We start from the raw sequence: 13693 nt of genomic DNA, 5'->3' as shown, positions 1-13693 counted from the left end.
ATAAGTTTCTTTTTCTACAGTTGTTGTATCTACTATCACATAGTTCCTCATTCTACCTGTTCTCACTCCAATAATAAGAAAAATGAAAACGAAAATAGAGATAATTTGCCGCAATTGCACTTCAGTGTCATGGATTCCGTCTGCTGCTTCAACATCTCATTATCCTACAGCAATGGAATTTGCCCCAAAATTACCTTTTGCAACAACATAAGATTGCATTGAGATTTCAGAATTAAACATAGCCATATCTCATAGTTTAAAACAAAGGCACTCAACGAAAAAGTGCATAAATTGACAGAAAACCTTTGGCTAGAATAGCAACACAACACATGAGCTACGTTCGGTGGCGGAGCTCACTAATCGGTGGAGAAGGTCGAACTAGCAAGTACGTAGCAACACGACAGAGGAGCACCTATGTTAATGCTGCCCACACAGTTGCTTTAACTCTTACTAGTTCTTACTAAATTTACCAAGTAATAACTATAATAATAAATGTGTCCAGACCTACCTTTTGGACTTAGGACTCCACATACTGCAGCCTATTTGCTGTAAGCAGTTTGCGTCACTACTAAAACAGAACTGAGGTAGAAAGTTTGGTGATGATCAGATTAAGTTTAACCAACATTTCACAATTCACATTAGCAAAGATTAAAAAAAAATCATATGACAGCCCAATCAATTCCTGCTTAACACTTGGAACAAAAAGCATGAAGATAAAACTCAGGAATCAGTAAGTCAGTAAGTTTACCATCGGTCATATTCGAAACATATCATACGCATCTTACATATTACAATGAAAGTGTGCATTATGCAGATCAACGGCCTAAGTGGATAATGATCTAGGACAGAATATGATTGAGCACTAGGAGCAAACACGCTGTAATTTTGAAGAACAAAGCAGTGTTCAAGTCCCCAATAGACCACAATCCCAGACAGGAATAGCTTTGTTCTTTCTTCAAATTACCATACACGAGGAAACAATGACAAGACTGGATTGTTTTAGAAAAAGGAAGAGGATGATTAAGTGGTTTTACTTCAGATCAACAACATGTCAAACAAATCACTCTACCAAGGGCACAACTATGAGGTAGGTTGCACCAAACTCTCATCGGAGAGAGGAATAAAAAACGAGAGAGAGAGAGAGAGAGAGAGAGAGAGATGACCTTCTATCGTGTCGGCAGTAGCAGGGTTGGAGCATCCACTCGCCTCGTCGTCCTCCTCTCACAGCAGCAGATTTTTGCTTGACAAGCAGATAGGAGCACAAAACGCATGCATAAGGTGGCGTCAAGCACATGGCTGCATGTATAACAAAAGGAAAGGCAACTCTCTTCATTTTCAGTTTCTAAACTAAATACAAAATGATTGTGAAATCTTACGCATAACCAAAGGAAAGCAGATTCGCAAAATCACTTGAACTTGCTTATACTACGCATACAAAGTCCATTTTTACTGTTAATATTGATGTTATAACATGTTCAGTTACAAAGATGCAAACTGCACTAGTGATTTCAAATTTTGCCATCAGCATGAGTCGAGTTGAGTTGCTAACTAACGAATGACAAGCACAGTGCATATACAGGGTAAATTTTATAAATACAGGTGGCCAACATAATTTATTCAGTTTGAAACTCGTGTGTTGCAAAGTATTGTGGTTCATTTGTTCAAGAATATAGGTAAGTTGGATTGCAAGACCTTTCATCTTCTCCTCTCTGAAAAAAATAATTACTTGCTATGGTGCAACAAGCAGCTGGAGGAAGGAGACGAACTGAGGGTAAGGGGAGAAGAGAAATGCTTACCTTTCCCCACTTTGGAGGAGAACCATTGAATATGTATGAGCATTCAGGGGCCGACCAGTTTGGAGGAGAACCATTGAATATGTATGAGCATTCAGTGAACGCAGCCCCTATCCCCACACCAGCTCCAAGTACAACTAATGCCCAACGGGTTGTTGGGCTACCTATATAAAATAACACAATCACAAACATGCATTTGACCATAGATTTAGTGACAATTACTTCACGAAGTGTAAATTTGAGTTCTTCTCAAAGTGTTTCTTTCGGCATATGCCAACTCTGAATAATTAACAAGTAAATAAGATTATAAAATTTGAGAACATTCACGAAAAATGCATGAATAATTGCTAGGCAAACTAATAATTATGGATTATCAGGTGGAAAACAGACAATTCACATAGCCAAAGAATTTTTTTAATTGTTCCCTTACCAACATCAGATACACAGTAACAAGTTGCATTGTTTACATTATAGAACTTGTGAAATCAAACTCATTCTGGATACAAATAAAAGGACTCCAAGTTATTCAATAGAATAGGATACAGGGAAACAGTTTGAGATTAGCTGATAACAAGCATCACATAGACATCAATGGACAAGCCCCTAGAGTTCGAGAATGAAATTGACTTAGTATCAGAGTAATAGGCCACGGGTAGCCTAACCCGAGTCCCTGAGCATTCCAAGACATTGAGCCGGCTGCGCACCTCAAGCATCAAGGATGAAGTACCGCCTTTTGGAGGCCGGCTGTCTCAAGAGGCTGGCTACCAGAAGACGGCCAAGCACCAGAAGACGGCCCCAAGACGGGTCGACTCCTAGCAGGCGGCCTCCAGAAAGGCCGGCTCCTAGCAGGCGGCCCACAATGCCCGAAAAGTCTATGCCCCCATTAAGAAGACAAGACAGGATGTGGCTACAGTGTAGCCCATCACCCCCTTATTCAGGGCTGGGTGCGGCCACAGTGCCCCGTACAGGCGGAGATCTCCGCACTGCGTGGCACTGTTGCCGCTCCACCCTCAACGTCACCCCTGTCAGGCAGAGCCCTGTTCCCATGACGGCCTGTTGGTATGGCCTATAGGCGGTGGGCCCTACCAGGCAGTGAGAGCCCGGAGGGCGGCAGGGCCTGACCAGTCAGACCCGAGGGAGGCCGGTCTCTAGCAGGCGGCCTACTATCCCCCTCGGGGTTCGCGCGCCATTAACCAGAAGAGACGCGGTGAGGCTACAGTGACCTCCCGCCGGACGGCGGGACTGTAGCCACGCCCCCTGTCGGTGTCAAAACCGGCGGATCTCGGGTAGGGGGTCCCGAACTGTGCGTCTAGGTGGATGGTAACAGGAGACAAGGGACATGATGTTTTTACCCAGGTTCGGGCCCTCTCGGTGGAGGTCAAACTGTACTCCTGCTTGATTAATATTGATGATATGGGTAGTACAAGAGTAGATCTACCACGAGATCAAGGAGGCTAAACCCTAGAAGCTAGCCTATGGTATGATTGTTGTTCGTCCTACGGACTAAAGCTCTCTGGTTTATATAGACACTGGAGAGGGCTAGGGTTACACAGAGTCGGTTACAATGGTAGGAAATCTACATATCCGTATCGCCAAGCTTGCCTTCCACGCCAAGGAAAGTCCCATCCAGACACGGGACAAAGTCTTCAATCTTGTATCTTCATAGTCTTGGAGTCCGGCCAAAGATGATAGTTCGGCTATCCGGACACCCCCTAGTCCAGGACTCCCTCAGTAGCCCCTGAACCAAGCTTCAATGACGACGAGTCCGGCGCGCATACTGTCTTCGGCATTGCAAGGCGGGTTCCTCCTCCGAATAATTCATAGAAGGTTTTGAACACCAGGATAGTGTCCGGCTCTGCAAAATAAGTTCCACATACCACCATAGAGAGAATAATGTTTACACAAGTTCAATCTGCCGACGTATCTCGTGGCATGACGTCACACCACGACAAAGCTTTTATTCGAATTGTTTTTACTATTCCACCTCAGCGCATTTAGCGAAGTGGTTTCCTTGGCGTGTCTTCTCAAAGCAGAGATCTTGTCCCCTTATTCCGGGATTCTCATTAATACGGGCGTGGGTAACCCAACCGCGCCCGTTGGCGCGCCCCTCCATCAAAGGCGAGTCCCAGACGGTCACGGGGACGGCTCTTGGTATTCAACCCCTTTATAATGAGACCAATGCATGTTCGTTTTCTTCAATCTCAATCGAATCCGCCCCTCGCCTCAGTTCCAACACCCAAGGCTCCAGATTCAGGCGCTTCGGACCTTCGACAATGTCCGGCTCTGACTTACAAGGCCGGTGGATGCCTTCTTCCGTCACGGAAGAAGATGTGCTAAAGCTGAGAGATGCCAGGTACCTAACCGGTGAAATTTCGCATAGGCTGCCTGCCCAAGGGCAAGTCATTCCTACTCCCGAGCCTGGTGAGAGCGTGATGTTCGTGTCTCACTTCCGTCGGGGTCTAGGCTTCCCGACGGACCCCTTCGTGAGGGGGCTCATGTTTTATTATGGGCTGGAATTCCATGACTTGGATCCGAAGACCATCCTCCACATCTCATCCTTCATTGTTGTATGCGAAGCCTTCCTCCGCACTACCCCTCACTTCGGATTGTGGCTCAAGACCTTCAACGTGGAGCCGAAGATGATCGAGGGGCGGCAGGCAGAGTGCAGAGGGGCAGTTATAAGCAAGAGGGCTGACACTCCATGGCCCGAGGGATTTTTTCAAGAGGAGCTTGGTTTGTGGCAACAGGAGTGGTTCTACATCACCGCTCCCTGGGGCACCAGATGGGCGGCGCCGCCTACCTTTCGCTCGGGCCCTCCACAACGGCTGGCGTCGTGGGTCAACAAAGGCCTTGACTGGGGGCCGTCCAAGGACGTACCAATGTTGCAGGGCCGTATTCGAGACCTCCAAGAGAGGGAGATCAATCTGGTTGTAGTGGCGCAGGCCATGCTGATTCGGCGCCTTCTGCCCTACAAACGTCGCCCCCTCCGCCTGTGAGAATTCAATCCGGAGGGAACGCGAGCTCCCCAACACTTGATGGGTGCGACGCCCGTGGAGATGTATAAACTGTTCTTCTGATCACAAGAGATGTGTCCGGACTTGACCGAGGACGCATGTCTGAGCTGCAATCGCCCGGATACTCAAGTAAGTAGTGCTTTGCCCGGACATGCTATCCATACATTTATCATAAACTTGCCCTTTAAAGAGTTGTCCCTTGAACAGGAATGGATAGCAAAAGCAAAACTAATAAGGTGTCCGGCCCCCCTCCCTGAGACCACGCCGGATCCTGTGTTAACCAAGATGTTGGAGGTTGCGCCTTCGGAAGAGGGCGAAGGGGGGAACAGGAAAGCTACCGCCTCCGCTAAGGAGGTTCTCAAGAAAGGGGGGATCAAGAATCCCTCCCTCCAGGGGGAGAAGCGGACCACTTCTGAAGATCCGAAGGCCAAGGCCTCAAAGCGGGGGAAGAAATCTTCACCAGAGGGTTCTACGCTGGGAGGAGCCCCGGCTGCACTATTTCCCCAAGAAAATCATCCCTCTAGCAAGCCGTAAGTAGAAAGGGGAGTTTTGTAACAAAGGACATCCATGTTTTTATTTCTGAAGATAAACGAAGTTATTACCTTGTAGTTCGGATCTCAGCCCTTCTCAGCAGAGCTCATCTTCGGGGGATCTTCGTCCGGAGATGATGGAGAGCGAAACGCCTCCATCTGCCGCACCGTCAGGTGGGGCGAACGACCCTGAGGTGTCGTCGGGGAGGGTTTCCCCGAGTCCGGTGGGGCCGGAAGGTTCGGCACCAACTGGTGTACGGTCGGAGGAGCTGAAGGATCTGCTTGGGCGAGCGTCTATCTCAGAAGATCACCGTAGGTTAATGGGTACGGTGATTGAAAGGATTTCATCCGCTGAGAGCGGGTTGCATGAGGCCGTCAGAAGTTTACTGACGGGGTTTGAGGTACACAAAAATGATATATCTTTTGACAGTTTTGCATATAGAATGCGCCCTGTATAGATAGTAGCCCCTAAGACCCGGTACATTGTCAAAAGCGACAGCGTGTCGAGGATCATAATCTCAGTTGTAAGATGTCTCCCTTCCTATATAGGTGGCGGAGCGTTCGGTGGCCAGACGGACTGATAGATTTGCCGAACTGAAGTGGCAACTTGACGTTGCGGATGCAGACATCGCGCTCGTCAATAAGCGACTTGACGAGTCACAAGGTATGTGGCTTCTCCGCGGACACCTGGTAAGGGAGCTTGACGCCTGTGCCTTACAACATGTATGCTTAATGCAGATGGTGCCGCTGCTATGGAGGACCTTCGGATAGAGCTCGCCTGAGCCAAGGAGCAAGCCAGAAAAAGTAATGCGGCTGCCTTGAAGGCGGCCGAAGAGCTAAAAGCCGAACAGGCTGCTCACTGCCGGAGCAGGGAGGAAATGGCCGAAATGGCCATGAAGCTGAAGGATGCTACCGACCGCTGCCAGTTTCTTGGAAGAGAACGCCGAGCGGAGCAAAAGGTCGTGAAGAAGGCCACCACCGAAGCCAAGGATGCCCGCTCCGCGATGAGAGCTATGAAGGAGGAGCTACGTCAAGCCAGGGATATTGCGGCTGGAAAGCCCTTTCTGCTGCAGAGGAAGTTCACGGATCCTAAGTATGCTCAGTTTGGCCAACTGTGGGGTGCAGAGGATGCTTATCTGAATTTGGCGGCGAGTGCCGCAGACGCAGTCGCACACTTCCGAGGCCAAAAGGATCACGGAATGGAAGAGCTTTTTTGGTCGCAGTTCCATAGTCCAGAGCATCCACTTCCATTAACCGATTGGTTAGCCGAATGGGCTGAGCTAAATAGGTTGTCCGGACTTGCCATGAAGGACGTAGTGACTCATTTGTGGCCAAAAAGGCCCGAGCCAAAGAGTTACGTTGGCTTGGTGCAGCAGTTCCTTGATGCGGTGCCCCATACCGATGCAATGAAATAGTCGGCATGCATAGAGGGTGCACAGATGGCTCTCGCCCGTGTCAAAACATACTGCGCAGAGATGAAGGCCACCGACGTTGCATCCCAGGATTCAGACAGAAGCCGATTACCTGCCGAGCACTATTTTGAGGAAGTCCTGTAGGGCGCTCGTTTAATAGAGACGCAGTGCTCGAAAAATGTTATGTTCAAATGACATGTATGATTTGTGAAACCATGTTTCAAATATAATATACGGGCTTTTTATACTTGTGCGTTCAAGTGTTAAAATACCTCATGTGCGACCGTTAATGTATATGTGTATATAACCTGAAACATGGCAGTCTTCGGCTTCAGCCCCCACGCACATAGTGCGGGGGTGTTTGCAAAAAAAAACTGCATTTTCACACTTAATCCAACGTCTTGGTCCGGTGAAGGAGGTGGTAGCGTAGCAAACTAGGCAACCGGACTATAATGCTTTATCACTTTCACTTAGCCATAGGAGTTCGATGGTGGGGCTACTATATAGCCCCTCTCCGAATTTCGGGGCGCGTACCTGACCGAGAAACGGTCCTTCGTTAAAGCGGAGGAATTCTAAACATTCCGGTGGTCGATCGAGTGGTTGACCAGTCTCTCACTATATCATGACAGTCAGTTTTCGGCTTTCTCTACTGAGGTGCTCACCTGGACGAACCGGGGCACAATCGCAGTAGTTCTCCTAGTGCCGTGTTAGCCGATAGAGCGGAACGTAATGCCGCAAAACACAGGAGCCGGGCAAACCGAACATTTGACCAAAGACATGATTCGGAGCTGATGCATATAAGGCCTAACTCGAGACGCCGAACACTCCCTAAGGTATTTTGTCTTTATGAAAACGGGCAGAACAATGCCCTAAGCCCCTAGTGTCCAGGTACGCGCAAAAATTTCTGACACGGCCGATGCCAAAACGCCAGCCTCCTCCTCGGTTATAGTGAGAAACCGGGGGATGTGTATCAACAAGAGACAGTAAGAAAGATTTACGCAGGGTCTTAATCTGAAAAGAATCCTTGCAACGGGTCCCTACTGCACGTCTGCGCCTATGTCTCCGTTGTGCCGTATCCTGGACGGGTGTAGCATGGTGTTCATCTGTAAAAGAGAAGAACTTAGTTGAAAAAAAAGGATCGTGCGAAAAATGTATAAACAGAGTATAATTTGAAAAATGAATAAAATTGAGCTTTATTGTCTCCTATTGTACATGCGTGCATCCCCTTGTAAGGGGGTACGCGGCTAGTAAGCCCCTTGTTTATTTATGTCGGACTCGCCTAACCATGTCCGGGATCTGAATGACCTGTTTAGGTGCTTTGATCAGCAAAGCCGGATTAATGTGTGGCTGTCAAGGTAGTCTCACTTTCTTCCATATTCAAGGAACACTCGAGTTTTCCCTTTAATGAGATGATGCCGCGTGGACCGGGCATTTTAAGTGTAAGAGATGCATAATGCGGTATTGCGTTAAAGCGGGCGAAAGCTTCGCGTCCCAATAGTGCTTGATAGCTACATTTAAATGGGGCGATGTGGAAAACTAGATTTTCGCGAAGGAAGTTGTCGGGTGAGCCGAACACAACTTCTAGTGGTAGAGAGCCCGTACAATGGGCACATGGGCCTGGCATCACTCCTCTAAAGGAAGTGTTGCTATGGCGTATTTTGGTTGGGTCTATCCCCATTTTGCGGATTGTATCCTAATATAGCAGGTTTAGATCACTGCCGCCGTCCATTAGGACTTGTGTAAATTGTAGTCCATCGATTATAGGATCTAATATCAAAGCAGTCCATCCTGCGTTCCGGATACTTCCGGAGTAATCCCGATGGTCGAAAGTGATTGGTTTTGACATCCAGTGTTGGGACTCCGCTGGGGTGGGCCGTGCGGCGCGTACTTTAATGGGCGCCACTCTATTTTCGCCTGTTGTCACTTGAAGTGAGTTTACTGTTTTGACCTCTTGTGGGAAATTCCTTTGTTTTCCGGTGCTCTGCTTGTGGAGTTCGTCATCGTCCTCACTTGGTGTGTCGAGCCCCTTGTAGTCGGCATTAAGTCGGTCGGACTGTTTGAAGACCCAACAATCTCTGTGGGTGTGGTTTGCAGGCTTCCCAGAGGTACTGTGGATTTGGCATATCTTGTCCAAGATTTTGTTTAGGTTGGATAGCTCGTCGCTATTGTCCTTGAGAGGCAGTGTTTTGTTTTTCGGCCGAGAGCTTTTGAATCCGGCGTTGACTGCCGTGCTCTTTGGGCCATTTCCCTTAGTCCAGCGCTGGTCCTTGCTACGTCGTGGTTTCCCATTTCCATCCCTGACCTCGGATGTACTTGGGTCACTGGTGCTGCATCTTGCCAGCCAGCTATCCTCTCCCGCGCAAAAGCGGGTCATGAGGCTTGTTAGTGCGGCCATTGTTCTTGGCTTTTCCTGGCCGAGGTGTCTGGCGAGCCATTCATCTCGGACGTTATGTTTGAAGGCTGCTAAGGCTTCGGCGTCCAGACAGTCGACTATTTGGTTCTTTTTGGTGAGGACCCTGTTCCAGAATTTGCGGGCTGACTCTCCGGGATGTTGAGTAATGTGCCTTAAATCGTCTGCATCCGGAGGGCGGACATAAGTCCCCTGAAAATTTGCCCGAAACGCATCCTCGAGCTCTTCCCAACTTCCAATGGTATTTTCTGGGAGGCTTTTGAGCCAATGCCGGGAAGGCCCTTTGAGCTTGAGGGGTAAGTATTTTATGGCATGGAGGTCATCTCCTCTAGCCATATGTATGTGCAGGATGTAATCCTCAATCCAGACTCCAGGGTCTATTGTTCCGTCGTATGCCTCTATGTTTACAGGCTTGAATCCCGCTGGGAATTCATGATCCAGCACCTCATCGGTGAAACATAAGGGGTGTGCGGCGCCCCTGTATTTGGGTGTGCCGTGATGTTTGAATACTCGACGTGTTGTATTGCTTTCTGGAGCTTGCTTTCTTGGCCCATAGATGGACCTGACCGGGCCATCCTTTTTGTGAGGATCCTTATGTGGATCACGTGCCGGCTTGTGTGTGGCGCTGCTTGCCGCTCTTTGTTTGTCATGTGGTCGTCTATCCGACCGGGCGGCCTCTTTGTTCTTTGATTGTGGGGGCTCTACGGCGTCCTCGTCAAATTCGAGCAGTAGTTTGCGCCTCGGGTAGCTTTTTGCTTGGCGACTATCGCCGTATTTGTCTGCGGTCTTGAGTACTTTTCTCCATCTCATTCTGAGTACGTCTTCCGCTGTTTTGAGCTTCCGCTTCTGCTTCTTCAGACTTCATGCAGTGGCGACGAGCCTTTTGTGGAGGTTCTTCTGCTCCAACGATGTGTCCGGCGTGAGATCGTCCGGACTGTTGTTTTCGCCGGGGACGGATTGCTTATCCAATTCATCCTGTTCGGATGGTTGCTCGGGGGCATGTTCGTCGTCCACCGGTTCCCCCTGCTCTATAGCTGGGTCTGTATGGGTGCTATCGTTGTCGAGGCGGGACTTCGAGCGGCGCTTACGTCGCCGTTTTGACTGTTTTTCAAGGGAACTATCCTTCGTAGTGTCCCGGTGTTCCTCGTTATCGCTTCCTTTAGGTGTATCCACCATATATACATCGTGAGTTGAGGTGGCCTTCCAGTTCCCTGTAGGCGCTGGTTCTTGGTCGTCTCCGGCATCGTCGTCCATACCGTCGATGTCTTCGGAGTCGAAGTCTAGCATATCGGTTAAGTCATCGACAGTGGCTACAAAGTGGGTGGAGGTGGGTGGGCGTTGAATTTCTTCGTCGTCCGCATCCCAACCTTCCTGACCATAGTCCGGCCAGGGCTCTCCTGATAGAGGGAGAGACTTCAGTGAATTCAGGATGTCGCCAAAAGGCGAGTGCTGAAAGATGTCCGCGGCGGTGAACTCCATGATCGGTGCTCGATCGGGTTCGATTGGCAGGGGCACGGGAGGCTCGGGGTCCGGAAAGGAGTCCGGCACCTTGGAGTCACGAGCTTTACAAGGGATAGGGTTGGTATTCGGCTCTATCGCCATAGAGGTAGCAGCCCCCAAGGCGGTGTCCAGCCACCCATCCTCGATTGGCGCAGTCGGCTCCGAGCTAAGGGTCGGAGCGGACTCTTGTGCGGCATCCAGGGCGTAGCTTTCGATCTGCTCCAGATGCTCAAGTGAATTGGCCCGCAGTGCGAAGTCACCGAATACAAAGATCTGTTCGGGAAGAAAAGTCTCAGCCTGGACCGCGTTGTTGTTGACTATCGAAGGAGCCATCGGACCTATAGATGACGACACAGAGGAACTCTCAATGAAAGCACCAATGTCGGTGTCAAAACCGGCGGATCTCGGGTAGGGGGTCCCGAACTGTGCGTCTAGGCGGATGGTAATAGGAGACAAGGGACACGATGTTTTTACCCAGGTTTGGGCCCTCTCGGTGGAGGTAAAACCCTACTCCTGCTTGATTAATATTGATGATATGGGTAGTACAAGAGTAGATCTACCACTAGATCAAGGAGGCTAAACCCTAGAAGCTAGCCTATGGTATGATTGTTGTTCGTCCTACGGACTAAAACCCTCCGGTTTATATAGACACCGGAGAGGGTTAGGGTTACACAGAGTCGGTTACAATGGTAGGAAATCTACATATCCATATCGCCAAGCTTGCCTTCCACGCCAAGGAAAGTCCCATCCGGACACGGGACGAAGTCTTCAATCTTGTATCTTCATAGTCTTGTAGTCCGGCCAAAGATGATAGTTCGGCTATCCGGACAACCCCTAGTCCAGGACTCCCTCACCCCCCGACCAAGCATGCGTCATTAGCATTGCGGCCACAGTAACAAGCAGCCAGCAGGACCCGCAAGTGGTGGAGGCGGCCTGTTGGCTCCATAGCCGACCGGTCGGCGGGGCCCACCAAGCGGCGGGCCCTAGAAGCCGGCGGAGAAGCCTGCGACCAGAGACGCTGATAGCCGGGCCCTACACCTGGCCAGATTACCATTGTACCCCTGGGGGGTAGGCCTATATAAACCCCCCAGGGCATCCATGCAAAGGGTTCCCAACCGGTTAGACCTAGACTCACCCATAGAGAGAGGAGAGAGCTAGCCCTGCCTTCTCCTACCTCTAGCATACAGCTCGAGGAGCACCTTTGTATTCACTAATGCTTTAAGTGATCATGCGGAGACCCCGCAGAGCAGACTAGGGGTGTTATCTCCTAGGAGAGCCCCAAACCTGGGTAAAGTGTGCCGGCGTTCATGTCTACGCCTCATCCCGCTTCCAGGCACCGGCGAAGTTCTACTCGCTCCCACCATGATAAGCCATCCTTTGGCATATGTCGCACCCAACTCCCGACATTTGGCGCCCACCGTGTGGCAAGGTGCACCGTCTCCCGGAGACCTGTTCTGGACGGGAACCTTCTTCCTTCCCGACGAACACAGCCAGCCTGACACGCTAGATGGCGTCTGCGCCGATGCGTTGCACGACGCGGAGTTCATCTACGCAGCAAGATGCCTCGCTACTCTTGTTGGCGAGATTCACCTCTCCGGCGAGCCTGTATCTGATTCGGGCACAGACGGCCCTGAGAGCCGCCTTGTCAGCCTCCTTGACCAGCTCCGCGTCGTCAACGAGCCTACTGTGGACTTGGAGTTGGTTGGCTCCACCGACCCGATGCTTGTCGACTCTGACACGGCGTCGCTTGACGCTTCCCTACCAACGTGGTGGTCTACGACGAGCCGCTCCCTCGCGGGGATAGCGGCGGCAGCACCATCACAAAGGTGCTCGTCCTCACCCACGGCGAGCACTCTGGCGGAGGTGGCCAGGATCCGCTGCTAGCGGCATTGCGAGACCTGGCCGCACCCATACCCGAAGACGCCGATGGCGAAGTGCTGGAGGAGCACCACAAGGCGCTTTTCGATAGCGCGCAGAAGCTGGCCTCGATGAGATGCCTCTCTAAGGCCTACCAGCGTGAAGTTGATCATGCCATCGGCGGTACATCGGCTGATGGCGAGCCCAGCCGCGTGGGCATTGTCCGGCAACGCGCGCCATCGCCAGCATGCTGGGGGACGACCTCCTGACTTACGCTACGCCTCAAGAGAACATACGAGCCACCCAGGCGGCAACGGAAGAGTTGGAGCACCTGGAGGGCGACGAGCATTCTTGCATGATGGGCCGCGTGCAGCAGCTCCTTGACGCAGCCGCCACACAGCAAGAAGCCGGCCGCCGAGCGGCGGAACCCGGCCCGCAGAGCGGCGGAGCCTGGCCCGCGGGCTGAGAATCAGCCGCCTCGCCGAGAACATGGCGCGACCTCCCGGACGCCGATAGGAAGGAACCAGGGGCGACAAGACAAGGAGCCGGCTGCTAGCCGCACTCGGACTCACATCACCATCGAGCGCACCCAAGATGAACGCCCACGAGCGGTGGAACGACCAGGCGACTATCGGCCTCCCCAACGCAAAGAGAGGCGTGTGTCTTTGCCGCCTGTTGATCATCCGAGTCTTGGAGGCCAGCTTGGCCCCCGGGAAGGAATCGGAGAGAATGATGCACGCCACCGGATCGATCGCCTCAACTGATCCCTAGCGCTAGAAGAAGAAGAGGCGTTGGGCTCGCCTTGCTTTGGCTCCCGCATCCGCGATGAGCCTTTCCCCAAAGGGTTCACACTCCCAAGAGATAAACCCAAGTACACCGGCTCCGTGAAGCCGAAGGACTGGCTGGTCGACTACTCCACGGCCGTCAGCATAGCAAACGGCAACAAGTGTGTTGCTGTGAAGTACGTTCCGCTCATGCTGCAGGTCACAGCCCGGACATGGCTGAACAGTCTGAAGCCCCGCAGCATCAACATCTGGGTTGATTTCACTGAAGACTTCGTCCGCAACTTCACCAGCACATACAAGCAGCCTCCCAAGCCTCGCCAGCTCTCCTTGTGCGTCCAAGGCTTCAAAGAGTTGACTCGCCACTACCTGACGCGCTGGGCCAAGCTGCCCAA

The 13693-nt window shown here is 51.2% G+C and overlaps 1 pseudogene; it reads right to left on the bottom strand.

Moving 5' to 3' along the window:
- Positions 1 to 862: 862 nt before the first annotated feature.
- LOC119357866 overlaps positions 863 to 13693 on the bottom strand; it is a 57428-nt pseudogene continuing 44597 nt past the window's right edge.

This window comes from Triticum dicoccoides, chromosome 2A, assembly GCF_002162155.2.
Source record: "Triticum dicoccoides isolate Atlit2015 ecotype Zavitan chromosome 2A, WEW_v2.0, whole genome shotgun sequence".
Lineage (NCBI taxonomy): Eukaryota > Viridiplantae > Streptophyta > Magnoliopsida > Poales > Poaceae > Triticum > Triticum dicoccoides.
Note: the sequence above shows the minus strand (reverse complement) of the source record. Positions and strands in the feature narration are given on the sequence as shown.